The 22,314-nt window shown below is 36.1% G+C and overlaps 1 protein-coding gene across 1 annotated transcript in view; it reads left to right on the top strand.

The window, feature by feature from the left end:
• The window catches only part of SYT1 (synaptotagmin 1), a 534,924-nt gene that overhangs the window by 91,210 nt on the left and 421,400 nt on the right, over positions 1-22,314 (top strand). The window contains exon 2 of the mRNA XM_024736769.1: positions 16,497-16,608. The gene's annotated coding sequence lies outside the window, so the exon portion shown is untranslated. The remainder of the gene's footprint in view (positions 1-16,496; positions 16,609-22,314) is intronic.

The following is a 22,314-nucleotide window of genomic DNA, read 5'->3' as shown; positions in this document are numbered from 1 at the left end:
GGTAAAGCATATTTAATCATTGGAAAATAGAAACACCCTTCTGACTCAATTTTTTCTCACCTAGTTCTTCATCTCAAAGAAGAAGTTCCTTTAGCAACCAATGAAATCAACTGGTGAAGCAGGTGTAATGGACAGATGTCTTAATGTGCTGCCTGCCTGGGACAGCACAGTCTATCGGAAAAAAACAGAAAGTAAAGATGCCGGAACAGAGTAAATACATTAGTGTCACATTTAGAGAGGTTCATGGGTTGCTCTGGGGGACACAGAGATGATTCTACATAGATCAGTGGGGTTAAGGATGGCTTCTGAGAGATGTGAATAGGAGCCTGCCATGGTTTTCCCTGTAGAATTAAAAACATCAGCTCATACTTGAACTATAAAACTTTCTTTCAGCTCATGGTCTATGCCTACATATTGGCAAAGGAACGTACAGTGGAGAATATAAAACTATTGCAGTTCTATTTCTAATAGCCCAGTATGGATCTGTAATCCATCAATTATATAAAGTTTTCCTTAAAGAAACTTATCTTTTCATTCTACCTCTCTGAAGTGTGCATTTCTATACTCGAAGGCCCACTTTGTGGACTATTTAATATTTGTTTTGTTGTCTTAAGTTTGCTATTTCAAGCTTTAAGCCGTTGTTACTCCCGTAAATTCTAGTGATTCAAGATTTCTATGAGCAAGTTCATGTTGACCCAATCAACTGCCTTCATGTCTTCATAGAAGTTGATTATATCCCCTTTGTTTTCCTAAGTGGAGATATTATCTTTGCAACCCTGTCTCCTGTAGCAGCCTGCTTTCCCTCTGAATCACAAGCAGTATGTCATATAAGAGAAATGAGAAGGTAGTTGTAGGCACTGCCTGAATGATGAGCAGTTCTTATGCATTACTAATGGCAACTTGAGAATACTTAGAATGACACTTAGCACCAGATAAAATGATCATCCTTCCAGGAGATGGAAGCTCTGTAATTGAACTGGAATAACCGGTAAACACTACATCCCTTTCTTTTCTGCTTGATGTGTCATATTTTGGTAAGTGAACATAATCATTTACTACATATCTGATGCTATACTTGAGCAAATTCATAGTAAAACCTTTGACTCATGAGTTACATAGAACCAGAGGCCAGATGTAATATTGTTATATACCTGTAGTGTTTTTTAATGTCACATAACCTACTATAACAAAAGTGTATTGAGATAAAATATTGGATTGTGTTTTTTGTTCTTCTGTAGGGTTTTCTTCTTTTTTGGTTTTAAGGTTCATTAGTGTGATTTTGTTTTTCTTCAAACTTTTTGATTGTGATGATACGGATAGTCTAGGCAAGAAGCTTGGGTCACTTAGGGTATTATCTGATAGGATTCTTACAAAGATTAAATAACAATACAAGATAAAGTGTTTAGAGAACTGCCTGGCACACAGTAATCACTCAGTAGCATTCTTTTTAGGGCATTATAATTAAATATTATCGCTCCATAGGTCAGTTACCTTTACTTTTCTCCAAGCAGATTTATCCTAGGTAGCCTATAAATGATCAATAAAAACTGAACAACACTACTAGAAAACTAGCTCAAAGTCTATGACCTAAATATTACATCAACCAAGTATGCCAGCTTTGTAAAGCGATTGGAAAATGTGGCATCTGTGAGTCTCTTTGGGGCAAGGAAGCAGGGAGTTGGCCTGTGTGTGTTCTCAGTCCTAATCTATATAGGATATTCTGAAAGCAAGCTGTCATTCAAACTTTTTAAAAGAATTGGCTTATAGGAACAATGAATTTATTTCATAAGCTTTGGTAATAAATAATTGTGTCGCTTAACTCTTCTATTATTGTTTTTCTGAAATCTATTCACCATACCACAGCCGAAGTGGTGTTTTGAAAATTCCGCTCTGATTAAGTTACTGCCCCCTCCTACCCTCCTTATAGCTATTTATTTATTTATTTATTTATTTATGGCTGTGTTGGGTCTTCGTTGCTGCACACGGGCTTTCTCCAGCTGCGGCGAGGGGGGGCTACTCTTCGTTGTGGTGCGCGGGTTTCTCTTTGCGGCGGCTTCTCTTGTGGAGCACAGGCTCTAGGCGCACAGGCTTCAGTAGTTGTGGCGCACAGGCTCAGTAGTTGTGACACACGGGCTTCGTTGCTCCGTGGCATGTGGGATCCTCCCAGACCAGGGCTCGAACCCGTGTCCCCTGCATTGGTAGATGGATTCTTAACCACTGCGCCACCAGGGAAGCCCCACTTATAGCTCTTTAATGATTTTATAAAGTTTAAGAAAAACAGTCCAAAGTCCTTGCTGTGACATACAGGGACCTCTGGGATCTGAATCCTCCTTACCTTCCCAGCCTAGGGCTCCTCACTCCCAGTGTGCTTTCTGTGGTTCAGTGGGCCTGGTCATGGGCTCGACACGTCAGAAACTTTGCACATGCTGAACCACCCCCCTGGAATGCTTTTCCCTACAGGCCTTGCTCAAGTAATTTTTTTTTTTTCAAGTAATTTTTAATTCTAATTTTGATCTCAACACAGCGCCTGGCACATAATAAGTGCTCCAAAATATAGGTAGCATAAATGAAAAAGTGAATGGTTAATGGAACGTGTACTTTCTCAGAAGCATTGTAATAAGGGATAATTTGACATTTTTTGCACTAGCAGTTTTCCCTTTATGTCACTTTATATTAAAGTTCAAACTCAATTTAAATATTCCCTTCTTTGGATTCACATTCATGTATCTGAATTGTTAAAAGATTCTCACCATGTTAGTAGAGAAAAAAGTCTTTTATCTGCTAGTATATTCTTTTCAGATTTAGGGTTAATACATTAATAAAGGGGGAAGGGGTAATACATTCTCTCTCTAGAATTTTGGAAGATTTTGAGAACAGGTCCAAAACTTAGCTCACCAAAAATGGAATGACTGCATGTATCAAACCTATATTGAATGGTAACAATTGTAATAGTGAATATACTGTACATGATATAAAAACTGTCTTATAATTTGTGCTCTAAGGAAGATATTGTGAAACTATAGCAGACAGAGATAACAAAGTAAAAAAAAAAAATCTTAAAACGAGAAAAACCATACATGGAAGCTTTACAATAATAAGCTTTTGCAATTGCCCAAGTTCCCTCTCATAGCAGCCTTGGTTGATTAGAATGAGGAACTGTGAGTAAATAGAATTCCTTTGAAAGAAAAAGTGTTTGGGCTCCAGAAGCTGTTGAATTTTCTTCTATTCTTAGGGTAGCAAAAAGAAAGAAAGGTAAACTTCTGAGCTTTACTCTCTGTATAACAAGGTGGTTGTGACCAAATGAATGTGAAGAATTTAGAATACTGTACAATTCTAAACTATTGATATGAGTAATACTTTTTTATTAACTATTAGTAATGTCAATGCATTCTGTATGCTACTGAGGAAATTGATTTATTTTATGTGCACTAAATAGAAGTGAGACCCAATTAGAAATGAGAAATTATTCCTAATCTTACTCCTAAACTTTAAAACATTTGTTCATAATTTTAAATCTTTCAAGATTTCATTATTCATTTTTATCTCTCTTGTTAGTTTCACACATCTTGAAAAAGAATATTTGTTGTCTGAATTACTTGTTATAAAATAGAAATTAAATATTGTCTGACTCTTTTAAGCCTTTAAGAAATGTCTTTTTTTTTAGTTTATGAAGATGCTAGTTGGTGTACGTGGGTTTGTGTACCTAAACATCCCGAAATGTCCCACACTGCTAATATGAGTAACAATTAGAAGTGCACATACAATAGTATTACTATGCTTATTCTCTGAGTTATTGTATATCATTATATTTTATTTCATTGTCCATTCTATGTTCTCACTCTTGTCTCTGAAGGAACACTGTCAAGAGATATACTTTGAATCTGTAACTTACTTGGTTTCTTGACCACACACTCTACTTTTAGAAGTTTCTTCTACTTTGTCTTTCGACACACTGCTCCCTTCTTTTGCCTATTCTTGGGTATATTGCATTTTCTCTGTCCATCTTTTAAGTGTTGGTTTTCTTCAATGATAGTCAGCCATTTCCTCTTCCTACATTTCATGTGTTCGCTGAGAGATTTCAGCTATTCCCTTAGCTTGTTTTTACATCTCTACAAACAATCTCAAATCTCTATTCTCAGCTCCCAAATTTGTTTTTTATTCCTTAGTTTTGCAAATTAGAGAGGGTAGTTAAGAGTGTGGACTTTGAAGACAGAATGCTTGGGTATAAATGTGAGCTTTACTTATCAGTTAGGTGACCTTGTGCAAGTTATTTAATGTCTTTGTGCCCCAATTTCTCGTTTTCCATGGTATGGCTGTGAGAGTTAACTACATTTGTAAAATTCTTGGAATAGAACCTGACACATAATAAGTCTTCTATTAATAAGTGCTCTGTTAGATGTGTTGTGCTGTCATTGTCATTACTGATTGAGCAGATAGCATGAGCAGGGAGATAAAATACTGAGCAAAGGCAACAGGACCTGACCCCTGCTCTCCTGGAGCATATAGTCTATAATCCTCTTTTTAGCTTCCCACTAGATTTGTGCACTTGGTTGGCCTCCTGGTATTTCCAATACAAGATATTTAAATCCAAAACAAGAACATGCTTCCCCCTCAAATCTACGTCCAATCCTCATAACACTTAACATCTTTACAAGAATCACCTGGTAAATTGAACATTACTTCAATTACATTTTACGGGAAACAACTTTTTGAATGTCTCACAGGTGTGGCATTGGTCAACCACTTGCCAGTGACCCCACAGCATAAGTCCTGGAGCTGACACTTGGACCAAGATTGTTCTTCAGGCCCTTTCTGTATGAGTCACTGCCAAAGATACCGTGTTTCCTGGAACCTGGTAGAACATCAATACATATTCTTAAACTAAATGAATGGAATGAACCCTAATTTATTAATTCAGAGTTTACATTTTGACTGTGTCTATTTTATGTTCTGTTAGAAGACAGGGAAGTGGGAAGGGACCAGTATTTTCTAAGCAGGAAACATTTATATACCTTAATCATTCGTGTGTCATACTTCACCTCATTCTATCCTCGTAACTCTAAGACTGGTACCATTATCACCACTCGGGAGTTTGAACAATTCTCTTAAGATTCCTGAGCTGGTACATGTTAAAGTCACAATTTAATTCCAAACCTGTCTAATTCTAAGGACCCGCAATCTTTTTACTATGCCATCTTGCCTATTTACTTTGCCTGACAATCTATGGAAAATAGTTTCCTCTTACACCATAGTTTTAGCTTTTCACAACATATATGTCAAGCATTCTGTCATAATACTTGTTTCAGATTAAGTCAGAATAAAAACATTGACAAGGTAAGTCACCTATCTGTTTATTTACAGAAGCTTAGACAGAATCCAGAGGTATGAGTCAAAAACTTAAGGATGTGAATTAATCCCCTATATTTTTGATATCATATTGGAGAAGGTATTATTCCTCCTGCATTCTTTTTATACATATAACACTCAAAAAAGTTAATATTCATAAACACCTTGTCTTGCTAATAACTATTGAGAGAAATTTAAGTGAAATAATCATTGGCTTCTGATAACATGTGACCATTAAGTCAATATATGCTTCTACTCTCTTTAATTTCTCCAGTGTATTATTGAACAATTCCTTGTTCAAAAACTAAATATCAAGGATAACAAGTAAGATATTTGAGCTAATATTTGAGCATAAACTATTAAGGACAATGATGTAGTTTTATTTTCTTGTGTTACAGTAGAGAAGGGCATCTTAGCCAGACTAGCACAGTGATGACATATTTTCTGAACTGTTTTTTCTCACATTATCTTATGCTTAATTTAACAAATATGTATTAAGTGCATACTGTGGGCAAGGGGTCACTATGGAGGGTACAAAAGAGGCTAGAATATGATTTCTCCCCTTGAGGAATTCATAATCTGATGGCAAAAGCAGACTTGTATGTAATTAACTGCAGTATCTGGAAGAAAAAAGTACATCTTTTAATAGCAACACAAAATACTCTGGTATTGTAAAAAGAGCAAGGCTAGAGGGCAGGGCACTGTGGAGCTTGGAATGAAGTGGCAGGATATTAAATGGAAGACATCGGTTATGAAGCTAAAGCACATATAGGCAATAACATGATAAGAGTCTGGATTCGTCAGTGGACTGAGAGAGTAGAAGGGAAAGAATATCAGGGACATTTCAGGGGAAGAATCAATAATATGTGACACTTAATCAGATGTGGGAGTGGAAGTTAGGTGGAGTCAAAGATGAATTTCAGTTTTCTTATCAGATAATGTGCCAGGGAACACAAAATAAGAAAAAGCATAAGGGAAATGTGCAACATTTCATTTGAGGTTTGTGGGTTTAATATACCAGTAGGACATCTATAAGTAGATAGCCAGCAGGAGGAAATTCGGGTCTAGAGTATAGTGAGGAGGAAGCAAAATAAGAAACTACAATAAAACACAAAACTACGGGAACCTCCTTGGTGGGGAAGTGGTTAAGAATCTGCCTGCCAATGCAGGAGACACGGGTTCGAACCCTGGTCCGGGAAGATCCCATATGCCACGGAGCAACTAAGCCCGTGTGCCACAACTACTGAGCCTACACTCTAGAGCCCGCGAGCCACAACTACTGAGCCCGTGCGCCACAACTACTGAGCCCGTGCGCCACAACTACTGAGCCCGTGTGCCACAACTACTGAAGCCTGCGAGCCTAGAGCCTGTGCTCCACAAGAGAAGCCACCGCAATGAGAAGCCGGAACACTGCAACGAAGAGTAGCCCCCTCTCACCGCAGCTAGAGAAAGCCCGCGTGCAGCGACAAAGACCCAATGCAGCCAAAAATAAATAAATAAATAATTTTTAAAAATAAATAAAACCACAAAACTACGAAAACCAAAAACTACAAAGCCCAAAAAGTATGGGCATTAACACAGAACCAAAGTTTTGAAACGGTGGAATGGTGCTTAACAATCTCAGTAATGCAGAGAAGTTGAAAATTGAGAAGTAGGTGTTAGATTTGACAGCCATGAGATGCATGATGACTTTAGTATAATGAATGAGGAAGTCGGATTGCTGAAGATTGAATAGATATATGGAAGTAAATGCAGAAAAGTTCACTATGAAAGTTTTATAATAAAGAGGAGAAAAGTGAGTAAGGGGTAGAAGGGTAGTTGATGTAAAAGTAATATTTTGGCTTAGTATGGACAAAAATGAACTTGTTTATAAACTAGTAAAAAACAAAAATAGAGAAGAAGAAGAAGAAAGATTCTTAACTCAAGATCCATAGAGTAGGAGTCTATTTGGGACTTCAGGTTGATTTTGTTCTCTTAAAAGCATAAACAAAATATTGAGTGTATGTAAATTTTTATTTGAAGAGTCATGAGATTCTCATAAGGATCTCTACTTCTCACTGCAACCTCCCAAAAATAAATTTTGGAATCTCTGAAATACACAGAGGGAAGATTTTATGGACAATACCCAAGGAAGCAGGATGAAATTAATTCAAGAGGATGTATATTCTACACCATTTCATTGAAAATTTCATCTGTGAATCTCAAAGTGTTCCATGTATGTTTTAAGCAAATTTGAAAAGAATAACTCATATCATCTCTTAATTTACTCTGAATTCTGAAAGGAAAATAGACCTAAAAGGATCATCACTGTACACATTATGTAAGAGATAACTGAGCACTTGCCCAATCTGTGCCAGGTATAGGGCAGGGTGGACTCAAACAATTGGGCAGGACACCTAACGTAGAATTTAGTAGAACCATGCCAATGTGGGATTCAGTAATGGCTTAGCAGACAAACTATTTGAGCTAAAACATGAAGAACCCATTCATTCAACAAATGTTTATAGAGTGCCCATATGAGCCAGATACTATCCCAGGTGCTGGTCTTATGGGCACGAGTAAGACAGGAACGTCTGCCTTCATGCATTGTGGCAAGAGGGAGACAAAATAAACAAATGGACAAATAAACAAAAGTCTATAATATCAGGTCTTGTTAAGTGTTATAAAGAAAGTATACAGGGCGGGGGTGGGTATAGTGGCAAAGGAAGAATTCCCTACAAAGGTGACATTTGATAAAAGACTGGAATAAACAGAGGAAATGAGCCATGTAAATATCCAGGAAAGATCATGCGTGGTAGAGAGAACAAAGGCCCTGGGTTGGAACATGGTCTGTTGAGCTGGAGGAATCGCCAGTGTGTCTAGAATAGACTGAGGAAGACAGATGAGGAGGGTATATGAGGCCAGAAAAGACTTACGAGCCATGTTAAGGAGTTGAAATAGGAATAAGTCAAGTGAGGATTGGAGGGAGTAGCTTGACTTATTTGGCTCCTTATTGAAGGAAAGTGTAGAGAAATGAAGTTGGAGGTGGGGATAAAAGTGTTAACATTTTCATAGGATAGAAAGGACTTGATGAATGGTTTACTACCAACTAGCTGTCAACAATACATGAGAAACCCAAGGTTTGCAGATCAAAGACATCACTAGATAATTTCATCATCCAAGATTCTCTACCAAGAGATACCAATTGTTTTTCTTTATACAAGACACTGTATTGAGTACTATGCTTTAGACTGAAATGGGTATATTCTAATATAGTAGCTTTAGATCATTTTATAAATTTTCTTACTTTGCAGAGCCTAAAGTTCTGAGAGTTTCCAAAGTAAACATATTTCACTGATTTACATGTACATATTTTAAAGAACATGAAAATAAAGTAGACTGATTTTTTTAGTTATTCTAAAATTGGTTTTAAACTTTATAAAATTTCTAACTTCGTTTTTTTGAGTTGTTCTCTTTAGTACATAATGTTTTTAGAAATACAAGATAATTCTAGGAACTAAAAATAAGTACCCTATTCTCCCTTCCCCCATATAACTGATGGACTCAAAATGTTAGTGATTCTTGGGTAGCTTTCGTTGTTGTAAATTATGTGCTTTTACGTCTGATTTAAGAAACAGGTAAATGTTTATTTAATTGTTCAGTTGAGATTGATACAGTTGGCTTCTACTTATGCTATCTTTTTATTGCCCAAATCATACATAGAAGATATGTAATTATTTTTTAGATATAGGTAATTTATAAAGTTTAGAATGAGAAGTTTATGGTTACTATTACATGAACAAGCTATTTCAATAGAGGCTTCCTTATTCTGTTGCATCGTACTTGCTTAAGTCTGGGTTTTCTCATATCTGGGCTCTTATGACACTGACAATGTGATGTTAAAAATGTGGGACTAAATATTTTGTGCAAAATAAACTGTTATACCATAAAGATTTTTTACAGTTTACTTCATTTATTTGTTTATTGATAGGCTCTTTTCTCATCAAAGTTGAAAGCCTCTTTTGTAAATTATAAAAAATTTTATTGTGACCTGGTTCATTTAGTACTTATTTACATGAAAAAAGCTTGAAGTTGATAATCATACAGAGCCATTCAAACAAGGTCAGTATACTCTGCCTTCGTTACTACAGTTAATTTTTCATTTCTTCTGTTGTCTTTTTATGAAAGTTTACACCTTTTACAATTTCTTACATTTTAAATACATTTTCTAAAATATTTACTATGTATATATTTGTTCATGTCTTTATTTTTGTATTTGGCACTCCAACATTGGCACTGGTATAGAATTTAGCAAATACAGTAGTAACAGAGTTTTAATTGAATTTTGCAAGAACTTAAGCAACATGAAAGCAGGGATCTGATCTGTCTTGTTTGCCTCTGTAACTTCAGACCTACAAAAGTGTCTAGCACAAGGTAGGTGCTCTATAAATATGTTAATGTAAAGGAGAGAAGAGAGAAGAGATAGAGGACAAGAGAAAGGGAAAGATGAATTAGTAAGACAGTTTTTGTCCTGAAGAGACTTAGAGGCCAGATAAGGAAATACAACATGTGCGTAAAAACTAGAATAACAGTACAGTGATGTACCCTCCAATATACCATAATTAAATGTGCCTTCAGCGTTCAAGAATGGGATTTAGGCTGAAGTGTTTTTAAATTTGAAGTTGTGTTAACTTGATATTAAAAAGAATAATGATGTCAGTAATGGTAACATTAACGCCAACCCAACAGAGCTTATTATACACTAACATTTCAAGTAAATTAATTTATCCAATCCTCACAATAGCACTACTGGATAATTATTGTTATTATATTTGTTTTTTTAGATGAAGGAATTGAGGATTATAACCAGGAAGTTCTAAAGACAACACAGTGACAACCAAAAAATAACAGTCTGGGCTTCCCTGGTGGCGCAGCGGTTGAGAGTCCGCCTGCCGATGCAGGGGACACGGGTTCGTGCCCCGGTCTGGGAAGATCCCACATGCCGCGGCGCGGCTGGGCCCATGAGCCATGGCCGCTGGGCCTCCGCATCCGGAGCATGTGCTCCGCAACGGGAGAGGCCACAACAGTGAGAGGCCCGCGTACCGAAATAACAGTCTGTGAAAGCTCAATTCAGTCCTTTACTGGAAATATCACTAAAAAAAAACTTTTTTTTTTTTTTTTTTCTCGGAGCACATGCTTGTGTGTTTTTCCTAAATCTGTTCTCCCAGTGACTTTTACCTGCACTTCAGATCAGAGTTCACCTAAATTCCCACAGTGGTCAAGTATTGCTAGTGTTGCTAGTTTGTTATCTAGTAATTAGCATACCACTAACAGTGGTCAATAGATGATGGCATAAAAAAATGGATCATGTGCATCATGGCCAGTTTTAGCAAATCTCTAGACTAGATTCCTTTCCTAACTAAATTTATCTTATAAAGAGGTCCAAACGTATCTTGAATAATTTCAAATCAAACCTGAAAATACATTTACAAAAGAAAAAAGAAATATATTCATTTGTCCTCAGTAACAAAGGAATAGGGGAACTGAAGGCAATCAGTTGAACAAAAACAGGTTGTTAAAATTCACAGTGTGTTCTATGTTGAAATTTTAGAAATAAAAAAGAAAAAGATGAAAGCAGATGCACTGTTTTGTGGATTAAATCAGACAAGAGAGCCAAGGCTTTCAAACTCCTTCTTCTGTCCAATTTACAAAGAATAATGATATAAAATTCTTTGTAGCTTTTATCCCACATTGACTAATATAGTAAAAGATTTCTCCCTGGCATTTTTTTGCTTTAAAAAAATCCAAATAAATTTTAATTCTAACTGAGGTCCTTCCACATTCTATGTTTCAAATACAGTTTGCAAACATTTTGTCTTAAACTATTTTTTAACAGGGAAAAAATTTTTGAATGGTGCAAGAGCCTACCTCTCCTGCTTTCTCCCCCACTTTTTGCCTTTGCACATTGCAAACAAGATTCTTCTTACGCAATTATCCTACAGGGCATCTTGGCATAAGGATATTCAAATGTAATTATTCTTTACATTTTCATGTCTCAGGTAATTTGGCTGGTATATTGTCTGTGATTTGCTTATACATAAGGTCAAAAACCTGACCCCTGTTGGTAATACATCATAAACTAATCATTTATATTTTCTTTGCCAAGGTTCACTGAACCATTTAACTTACACTGACTACTGCAACATTAAATTTTTCATATTAAAGCAGTATTCAAATTAACCTTTTTAAATTACACTATAAAAAAGTGAATTTACGTAAGTAAAAATTAAGGGCACCGTAAGCAAATAAGTTGGGCAGTTTTTCTTGGGAAAACTGTAGCTTAAGCACATTCCTCTAGATTATTTAAGCTGTTTGTTGTGTTACAACAATTTGTATCTAACCCAGTAAAATTTATAGTACATGTGTTCAATGGAAGAAAATAATTGATAAATTAAACATCTCACTCTGTGGAAGCAGTCTATTAAAATTCCTAACTTATTAGATATTTTATTTTGTCTATGAGCTTTTATGAATTCATCTATATCATAAAAATATAATCTTTTACTATTACAAAATTTGAAGTACATATATTTGGTTAGTTCCTCTAAGTTCCCTTGTCAAATAAATGGTACCAGAGAGCCCTTTATCTATATCCATTTCTAAATTGATAATAACTAAAAGGATTTAGAGTTTTGTGAAAATACCAAGAGAATTTACTGAAAAATGATTGACTCTTACCCTAAAATGAGTGAACCTAAAGTCTAAGAGAAGTACGTTAGGACAAATATATTTTACTTTCAAGTTAGGTTCCTCATCTTTTATTTTTTTATTCATTTTCTTTGCCCAAATAGGTTTATTTATACCTTTTCCATAAGCTACAATTATAAATACTTTTTTTAAAATTGAAGTATAGTTGATTTACAATGTTGTGTTAGTTTCTGGTGTATAGCAAAGGATTCAGTTACATATTTGTGTGCGTGTGTGTGTATACATATATATATATTCTTTTTCATATTCTTTTCCATTATGGTTTATTATAGAATATTGAATATAGTTCCTTGTGCTATACAGTAGGACCTTGTTTATCCGTTTTATATGTAGTACTTTGTATCTGCTCATCCGAAACTCCTAATTTATCCCTCCCCATCCCCTTTGGTAACCATAAGTTTATTTTCTATGTTTGAGTCTGTTTCTGTTTTGTAAATAAGTTCATTTGTATCATAGTTTAGATTCCACATATAAGTGATATCATATGATATTTGCCTTTCTCCTCCTGACTTACTTCACTTAGTATGATAATCTCTGGGTCCTTCCATGTTGCTGAAAATGCCATTAGTTCATTCTTTTTGCATAATTGAGTGGTATTCCACTCAGTTGTTACGGTAGTATCTTCTCTATCCATTCATCTGTCGATGGTCATTTAGGTTGCTTCCATGTCTTGGCTACTGTAATTAGTGGTACTGTGAACACTGGGGTGCATGTATCTTTTCAATTTAGAGTTTTCTCCTTATATATGCCCTGGAGTGGGATTGCTAGATCATATGGCAACTCTGTTTTTAGTTTTTTAAGGAACCTCCATACTGTCTTCCGTAGTAGATGCACCAATTTGCGTTCCTACCAACAACGTAGGAGGGTTCCCTTTCTCCACATCCTCTCTAGCATTTATTACTTATAGACTTCTTAATGATGACTACTTTGACCGGTGTGAGGTGATGTCTCATTGTAGTTTTGATTCACATTTCTCTAATACTTAGTGAAGTTGAGTATCTTTTCATGTGCCTGTTGGCCATCTTGTATGTCTCCTTGGGAGAAATATCTGTTTAAGTCTTCTGCCCCCTTTTTGATTGGGTTGTTTGCTTTTTTGTTATTGAGTTGTATGAGCTCTTCATATATTTACAAATACTGTTTTTAATGACGAATCACCAGAAGCACATTTTATTAGTCTAATAAGCTCTACATTAACATGCAAAGCTGACCTGGCATGAAAGTAATTTAGGGATAAAAATAATAGTAAATGATTGCTAGCATCAGGAGACAGTTTTCTAAATTATCCATTCATTTATACATTCAACATGTATTTGTTGAGCTACGACTGTATAGAATAGTAGCCAAATGGTGTTCTAGGCACTAGATATGTATCAATGAACCAAACTGAAAAAACCTCGAGCTCTTACAGATTTTTGAAGAGGTGGTCGTGGTGCCAGGAAGAAACAGACAAGCATATATGCAGCGTAATGATAAGTACTGGGAAGAAAAATACAGCATTACTGAAAAGTTAAGAAAACAAATAAACCTAGACCTATTCAACGTCAGGGAGTCAGAAAATTAATTTTTAAATCAATACGATAAATTTCACTCCTATGAATAGGTAAAAGAAAGTTGTTTTTTTTTTTTAATAGTGATAAATATCCTCACCCCAATCCATTCTCCAAAGAGTCACTAAAGGGAGTCGATGCTTCAGTGGCTTCCAGGGTCCCCTCACCTAGAACCCTCATCAGAGGCTGCCCCATGCCTGCCTGCAGCCTTGATACCCCCATGCCTCTCCATACTCACTACATTTCAACCACATTGACCCTTTGTGTTGTCCTTGTTTCTCAAGCATACAGAGCTCAGGACTTTACACATATATTGTCATAGTTTGAATCTACCCCTTTACCCCATCCTACCCGTAAATCCAGCTAATTCCTGAATGTGATTTCTGCAAGGAAGCCAATTCTGGATGAAGCTCCCCTGCTCTCACTTTCCCAGCATCTTTACCTGTCCTTTTTGGAATATATTACATGTAAAGTGTGTAATGACATATGCTCTGTATGTATGTTTTCATCATCTCTCTCTTTCATTAGCCTGCAGTCTCCGTGGGGCGAGGTGAGGTGGACACTAGAGGCAGCCGTTTGTCTCCTTTGCCAGTGAGCGTTCAGTGTCTTGCACCCTGCCTGACATGAATAAGCATTTAGAAAATCACTTCTGAGAGAAAGAATGAATTTCTATAAAAAATGTCCTAGGTTTACAACCCATAGTTTTATGTAACACATTGCAAAGTGGGTTCTGGTGGGAGCTGGTAATATCCTTTTAAACCATGTGACTGAGCTAAATCTAGTTGAATCTTTTGTTTTTAAATCTGTGTTACATACTGTTCCTGCCACAGACTCTGCTGGAAGTCTACTGCTTGCTTGTAGGCTCACAATCCCAATGACAGATGTTTTTTAATCTTTGCTATTTGGCTTCCAAAATGGGTATATATTACTAACTCATGTATTCTCACCAACATTTAGAAAATGACCCTGCGGGCTGTGCTCTGAGAAATCAGATACTCTCTGGGACCTGTAGCCATGGGAAAGAGGTTTTGAATGCTTTCTGGTGGGAAAAGCCATTTTATGCTTGGAACCATTGTTGAAAAGAAGATCCAATTGTGAAAAGCCACAGTTGTGTAAACTATTAAAAAATTCCAGGGAGTGACATAGATCAGGACTTTATTGTTTTATCCTCTTACTTCACGTGTGTGTGAAGGGCACACACATAGATGTGCATAAACACACAGTGTTGGTGATGTTTTCTGCTTCATTCCACATGAGAACTTAGAATACTCCTAGAGGATGGGAAGAATCTTTATCGATGCCTACCACATCCTACATCTCCATTGTGACACTTATCTATGTGTAGTAATAATTTATTTCCTTACCTGTCTCGCCAATTCTTTTAGAAGCAAGAAACTTCCATTTTTTATCCCCAAAACCTGGCCAACAAAAAGACAGTCCACAATAGACACTCAATTAATATTCATTGAATGAATCGCAGATTATAAATAAGTACCTATAATGGAAATAGCCTGAGCTGGAGTCAACCTTCCCTTGTCTATCTCAGCCAGGCAAAATGGAGCTCAGAAACCACTCAGGGAATTACACTGTCTTATGCAGCATCTTCTCCTTTAAACCAACAACTAAGGTTTTCCCAAACCCAGAAAACCCCCAAAAGATTTTCCTACATGGATTTATGCCAGAACGATTCTGGTCCATTAGTTGGCAAAGAGGACTCCTTAATAACTTCAGAGGAACTGTAAAATTCTATTCAGGATATAATGAAAGCTGCGGGGGATTGTGTGTTCATTTATCTTGAAGTAGGAAAGCTTGAATCCTCAAATAACAGGGTGTTGCCATATTAGCTTCCTCCAGAAAACTGAAACTTCAACTGTGAAGAGAGCAGAATGGTCTGATTAGTATCAGAGCTGCTGGAATCTGCAAAGCCTCCATTCTTAATTGGAGCTGCAAGATGCAGCTGATAACTTGAAGTCTCCCTCTGTGAGTTTCTGCATTCGTGGATGAATTCTGTTACTTTAGTGTTTTTGAGATTCCATATTCTAAAATCATTATTTAAAAATCTCAAATATAAGATAATACCATAGGTTGCCCTGTATCTAAGAATAAATAAATACGATAAAACAGTATATTAAAGAAAACAGAAAGAATAAAAGGAAGAAGGAAAGAAAAGAAAAAAGAATGGAAAAGAAAGGAGGGAGAAGAAAAGGACAAAGGAAGCAAGGAAGGAAGGGAACTATTAGAATATTTGATAGACCTGCTCCGCAACGCAGATGTTTTTGTATGTGCAGTATTTCAGTGTCCTTCCTAGGTAAATACAATGCCTTTCTTTTTTATTAGCACGGCTGCCGCTGCTGTTGCTTGCAAAGAGGTTCACAAATCAAAATAGACTCAGTTAGCTATTCAATAATTCTAAAATATGGGGGAACACTGCCAGAGAAGGACAGCACTCCAGTATCCTAAACAAGGAGTCTGGTTAGCAAAGCAAAGTATGAATTGCTTAGAGATAATCCCCCCGGGCGGTAATTCCACTGGGTGCCTTCTGTGGCGGCACGTGCTCTTTCTCCTCTACGGAGCAATGCCATAGAACAGGCTACGTCGGAAGAAAGACGGTAAAAGTTGCTTTCTTGAAACATTTCTTCTTCTAGATTTTTCTTTAGGTCCACATGATTCATACCTCTTGGTTCTTAGCCTGGAGCACGTAGTGCAACCAGGAAATGAGGAAGCTAGAGCTGGCTGTGAATAATGAATGGGCCACATCAGCAAAAGTCTATATACACACTCAGTAGCAAAGGCGGGTGCAGAGTTGCAGGCCAGCATTTTTATGAATTTTTTTCCATTCTCCTCTTTCTCTCAAAGGAAACCAGGAAAACAAGAACTAGCAAGAGCTTGACAAACACCTGGCTTTGAATTGGAGACCATTCACCTGCCTATTGCTTCATTCCTGGAAATCTCACTGCAACTAACTAAGGTACGTGGAAAAAAAACAGAAACTTTGATATGTTTTGCTGATGAACTTGTGATATGTGGAAGAAGAATGCATTTGTGCGGAAAATTGGAGGGCTGTATCTCTTACTTCAAAAGAATGTTTAGTATTTGTCATGTCTTTTGAAATTATTACTAGTATTAACGCCCTTGACGTGCTAGTTTAGTTGATGGGGCACTGGCCACTTACATAACATTTTGCTTTCTCCCACTCTCGTTTTGTACTTCATCAAATCCAAAGTTGTCATGGTTCATTATCTGTAGATGATCTTGAGCAGCCTTGCATTCTAAAAGAATATGCCATAGCATCTGCCTCTGTGCTTTTGTGCCCTGCTGTACGGATGATATTTTAGCAACAATATTGGGTAAGGGGTGGGAGTGGAGGCAGGTTTGTCTCAGGCTGATGTTTCTTTGTGCCATACTATGCCTTACTCTTTCCTATATGCCTAATTCAACAATGAAGTACATATATCACATTGTGACTGTTACCTATGTTAGAGTACATAATCGGGGTTGTAAAGTATCTGCTTGAATGTCCCAACTAATGAATTCCATCAAATTCAATTGTCATTCTTAGACTCTTCATTAACCAATCAAATTGCTTCTTTGGTCTGTCATTTCTAACACCCTTTCCCTCGGCATAACCACAATTCTCTGAAGTAAATTGGAGGTGATTAAATTATCTCACTAATCATTATTGGGAGTCTCATGTTACTGAAGTTTTGGATTTCTAAAGAATCGTCTTTCACATGATTCTCATTGTATATAGGAGAAATAATGTTATAGTGTGAGGCCGTGTCTTGAACTTTATTCTGCTATCTGCATCTTAGTTTCTTCCTGAGGAAGTTGGCTACAATAGTAGGTCTCTGATCCTAAAATCATACAGAAATAAACCAACTATACACTCCTATAAATTCACCATCTTATTAAATAAATCTGTCCAGTAGGCTTGTGTTGTAACACAGTTCTTCACCTTTGGGGAATGAACCATTTGAATGCTGGAAGTTCCTCTTATCTCTGATGCAGTATGATTTTACAGGATCACAGTTGTTATTGCTGAAACATGTTTTTTGCTAATTTTTATAATTTCCTTACATAGATTATTAAAACAAATGAAGTGGTTCTGAAAGTGCATATTACCTAGAATCAAAAGTTTCTTTCTTAGGCAATAATTGTCAGTGCTAATATATAATGGTTATTTCAATCATTTTATAGTGAAAGGCACAGCTGATGATCTGACAGTGTGGTTCTTACCATACAGTTCTTAAAATGCTCCCACTTTATACTCTTCTACTTTGTATTTTAGAAACAGTTTCATCTTCTACTCTGCAAATATTTTGAGAAACATCTCAAAATGTAACCTGAAGCCAACCTAAGAAAATTTCTATTCCTGGGTTCCATGCCAGACGTACTTAATCAGAATCTTTGTGAATGGGCTTTAGAACCAGCATTTTAAATATGTATATCAGATCATCCCAATGCACTCCAAATTTTAAAAACCACTACTCTATAATATGACAGCAAGGAAACAGCCAAGCGGAAAACATTTTAAAGCTATAGACATATAATTAATATAAAAATATTGAAAATAAATTAGGATTTTGACTTTTTTCCTACATATTTTTATTTCCTAGGAGTGTACAAAGGACTTTAGACTGTTTCTTTCCCCTTTCATTTGAGTCGTAAATATTTTGAAATTAAATGTTAAAGATGTTAAGGGTATGACTGTCTATCAATTGAAAAGTTTCCCAGAGTTGCCAAATAATAAATGATCTCATAGTAAAGGGTATTAAATTCATAATTTCTACAATTATTTTCACATTTAAATCTTTAGTTTTACAAAGCTTTCTAAATATCAAGTCATTCTTTCAATATTAGATATGTCTAGTAAGCATCACTTCTTTAAGAATTCCAGCCTGTACTTCTGTTATGGTTTCTACTCATACAAGTCCTGTGGGTGTCAAACTTTCAAAAGATAATTTATTGGTACAGCTAAGTAAAACCTTCTGGCTAAGGGTATCCCATTTATTCATAAGTGAATATTTTTCTTTTATCTAATTTTAGTAAGGGAATTTCCTCATAGCTTTATTTTTAATGCAAAAATGTCAGACAGTTTGCCAACTTAATAAGCCAAACTCTGAAGTATACATTTAAGTTAGGAGGGACAAAGAACTTTCTTCTGAACCATGAAACGACAGAATATTGTGATTACCTCTGGCACTGAATGAGGGCAAAAAGTAACATTAGATTTAGTAGGAAAACTGCAGAGACTGTTTGACCCATAAAATTAATTCTTGCTTCCTATCTTGTAGAATCCACTGAGACAAGAGTCTAAAAGGGGAAAATGCTCAAAATCTGTAGGTGTTCAGGTGTACTTACTTTATAAAAGTGTCCTAAAATAGTTGGAATAATTGTCTTCCAAATTCATACGAATCTTTTTATAAATAAAAATATTCTCGGTTTTCAACTGGTTTTAAAAATCACATTTACAATACAGGCAGGCACTAATTTCAATTGGATTTTATTTCAAAAGTTTAATTTATAAGTTAAATATTTAGAACCCAAAATGTTTTCACACAGAAACGCTGTTATAAATGATGTGTTGCGGAGCACAGGCTCCAGACACGCAGGCTCAGTAGTTGTGGCTCATGGGCCTAGTTGCTCCGGGGCATGTGGGATCTTCCCAGACCAGGACTCGAGCCCGTGTCCCCTGCATTAGCAGGCAGATTCTCAACCACTGCACCACCAGGGAAGCCCCACATTCAATTTTTTTTAATCCACAAAATTATAGTCAAATTATATGATTTGTAAAAAAAGAAAAAAAGAGCTCTAAAGTGGAAAATAGTAGAAAACAATACTATGGGATTCTAAAAAGTAAACCAATTGAACAAAATATTTTTTTTTAATTCTTATTTACTTTGAATATCGACACTAAAGAAACACAAGTTTGGTTATAAAGTAAATGAGAAACTGAAAGAGAGGGTAGGGTGTTTTTGTAAAACACAGAGAAACTGGTTATAACATGAGCAGTATTCTCTTGAGCAGAGGAGAAGTAGATGGAGGGAAGAGGTGCAGCCCAGAGATAGAGCTTAAGGGGCAAGTGGTCTCAAATACAGGTTGCCAAGCAGTATTAAACTATTAAAGAGACAGGATGCTCATTAATGTTCATGTTTATAGCTCAAGGAAACAGGTGCATTCAGTTATTTTTAAATGAATAGATACATATTGTAGGTACACATTCATTTAGAAAGCAGATGAATAGAGGAAGTGTTTAAGCAGAGACAGCGAGCATGAATGCTAGTTCAATGGACACCAGGGAATGATGGAAAGAGAGAACTGGTGATCTCATAGCCTTCTACCAACAGCTTTTTCTCTGAATGACTCAAGTCGCCACTCAGGGTTTTATTGTACCCCACTTTCTAAGGAATTCTATCCTCTGTGTTTTTCGAAAAGTTCAGCATCATATTCAATTGGATCAAGTTTACCTATTTGCTGCATTTACCCCTACAGGTGTTTCTTTAATTTGCCAAATATTTCTTGAATATCTACTGTGTTTTAGGCACTTTGCTAAATTTGCTACTTTTAGCCCAGACATCAGACCAAAAAAAATATTTTGTTCCGTTTGAATTTTAGTATTTTCTGTTTTACTATTTCTCTTTCGTTCTATTCATTAAATTTGGATGGTTTGAAAAAACAGGCAGCACCTGTACCTGGCATGGAGGACAGGAGTCTGAATAGCCCAGGGAATGAGGCCCAAGTAAGGGCTTATCTGTCTCATTCCTCCTCTGTTCTTTGGATGTCAAGGAAGTCTTAGCAGCTCTGAGTCCCCTTTACCTTCATTTAACCTAAGGAACAAATGGTAGAGGTAGAAAAGCAAACAAACTAAAACTCTTCATTCAAAGAAAAATTGATAATTTCAAAATAAAGGCCTGTAATAGTTAACATCTCTTGTTTTGGTCAAGCCTCACTACTAGGCTAATCTTCAGTGTAAGAAACAAGAAGTTAGATACCTTTCCTAGAAAAAGGGCCTGTAATACTTCATCAGTTCTAATTTTTAGTAAAATAAAATGTCTAAAAGAAAAGTTTCCAGAATCTCTATTACCGTTGAGGTCGAGGCACAACAGAAGTTATCATGTAGGCTCCTAAAATCCCTCTTCACTCTGGAAATTCCACTAGGAAAAAAAAATGGTTCATTTTCCATTGAAGAAAGTTTTAAAGATATTTTTAAATGTAAAGCACCCTTCTTTTCCATTCCATTCTCAAGAAACAAGAGTAAAGGGTAATATGGAGTATTGGCAACATTCAAATGAGTCTTAGGACAGGAATGGTCAATAGGGCCTGGGTTGAGTTATCTCAGTCTCTACTTCACAGCTTTCAAAAACTACTAGGAAAACCTGGGCTTAATGAGACAACAATGGTATTGCCACTCAGCCTTGTTTGAATTTCCCAATTGCTTTTGTTTCCTCATCCCTTTGAAGTGATGCTTCAGAATTGCTTGACCAGTCCTATATCACCAGTTATCTTCACACGTAAGCTTGTTTGATGTTTCCTACACTTAGGTTTTCAATCAGTATATCTTCATCCTCTACTTTCCCTTAGCCCAGCAAACCTTGTTCATCGTGGAGCCTGGGTTCACACTTCCTATGCCAGTCAGCACTTCCCATGCCAGTCAGTCTTCCAAGCCGTGTGTCCAGGCACCTGTTCTATGGAGATTTCATGTTAGTGGAGAAACAAACAAGACACAAGAAACAAACACATAAATATTCAGACCCACTAAAATAGTGATCATCCAGTAACTCTAATCATATTCTTCTCTGCATTTTTTTCCTCCAAGTTGTTTCCAGTCAGTGATCCTACTCTTTTTAATCTCACTGATTCTTACTGTTGTCAGTTATGCACTAAAATCAGTCTGGTCCACTTACTTTAAGTCTTTTTAGTCTTTATACCTCCTTAAATGAAATGTATAAATTTGCATATTAGATAAAGCTATATTGCCTGAGAAATCTAATCCATAAAGCCAGGCCTAAGTAATGCCACGGTGGCTACACTGTGGCCATTATGGAATCTAATACCCCACAACCCAGGCCACCAAAGGCATCATTTCTGATCCTGAGATTTTTCTTAATTACATTTCCCAGTGACTAAGTGTCCTGTTCTGGGATACATCAGAATAAATCTTTTGCTCTGTTGTTCTATCTGGCAAAGTAACTTCACTATGGATGAAATTGGACTAGCCACTTTTAAATTCAATAAGGATTGTGTGTGTGTATCTAGTCAATATAAAAGAATAGACTTTCGAGAATTCATTGTGGTAATAGGAAGGAAAATTACCTACTTGAAGATATTGGATGTAATTCAGGAAATAGATGATAAGGAAAGAATACATAGCAATTTGCAAGAATGATGCACTATTTTAGAAGAGATAAACCAATAGGCTGAAAAAGTTATAGAAATTGGACATTCGTTCTTAACAATTTTCTTTACACTTATTATCACTTAAAAATAAACTAATAACATTAAAATGCAATATTTAATGAGAGAAGAACCACTCTAATAATAAAAATGATTTTTATATTTGCTTATGCTGATACTTATTTCAGTTTAAAAATGTTTTATGGAGAAGTTAATACTTTTTATTGTAATTTAATAAAAGCAAAAGTTGTGTTGCTCTCATTAGTTTATTTAGGGTTGA

Source organism: Neophocaena asiaeorientalis, unplaced genomic scaffold (assembly GCF_003031525.2).
Source record: "Neophocaena asiaeorientalis asiaeorientalis breed wild unplaced genomic scaffold, Neophocaena_asiaeorientalis_V1.1 scaffold134, whole genome shotgun sequence".
Lineage (NCBI taxonomy): Eukaryota > Metazoa > Chordata > Mammalia > Artiodactyla > Phocoenidae > Neophocaena > Neophocaena asiaeorientalis.
This window is presented reverse-complemented; position numbering and strand designations above follow the sequence as displayed.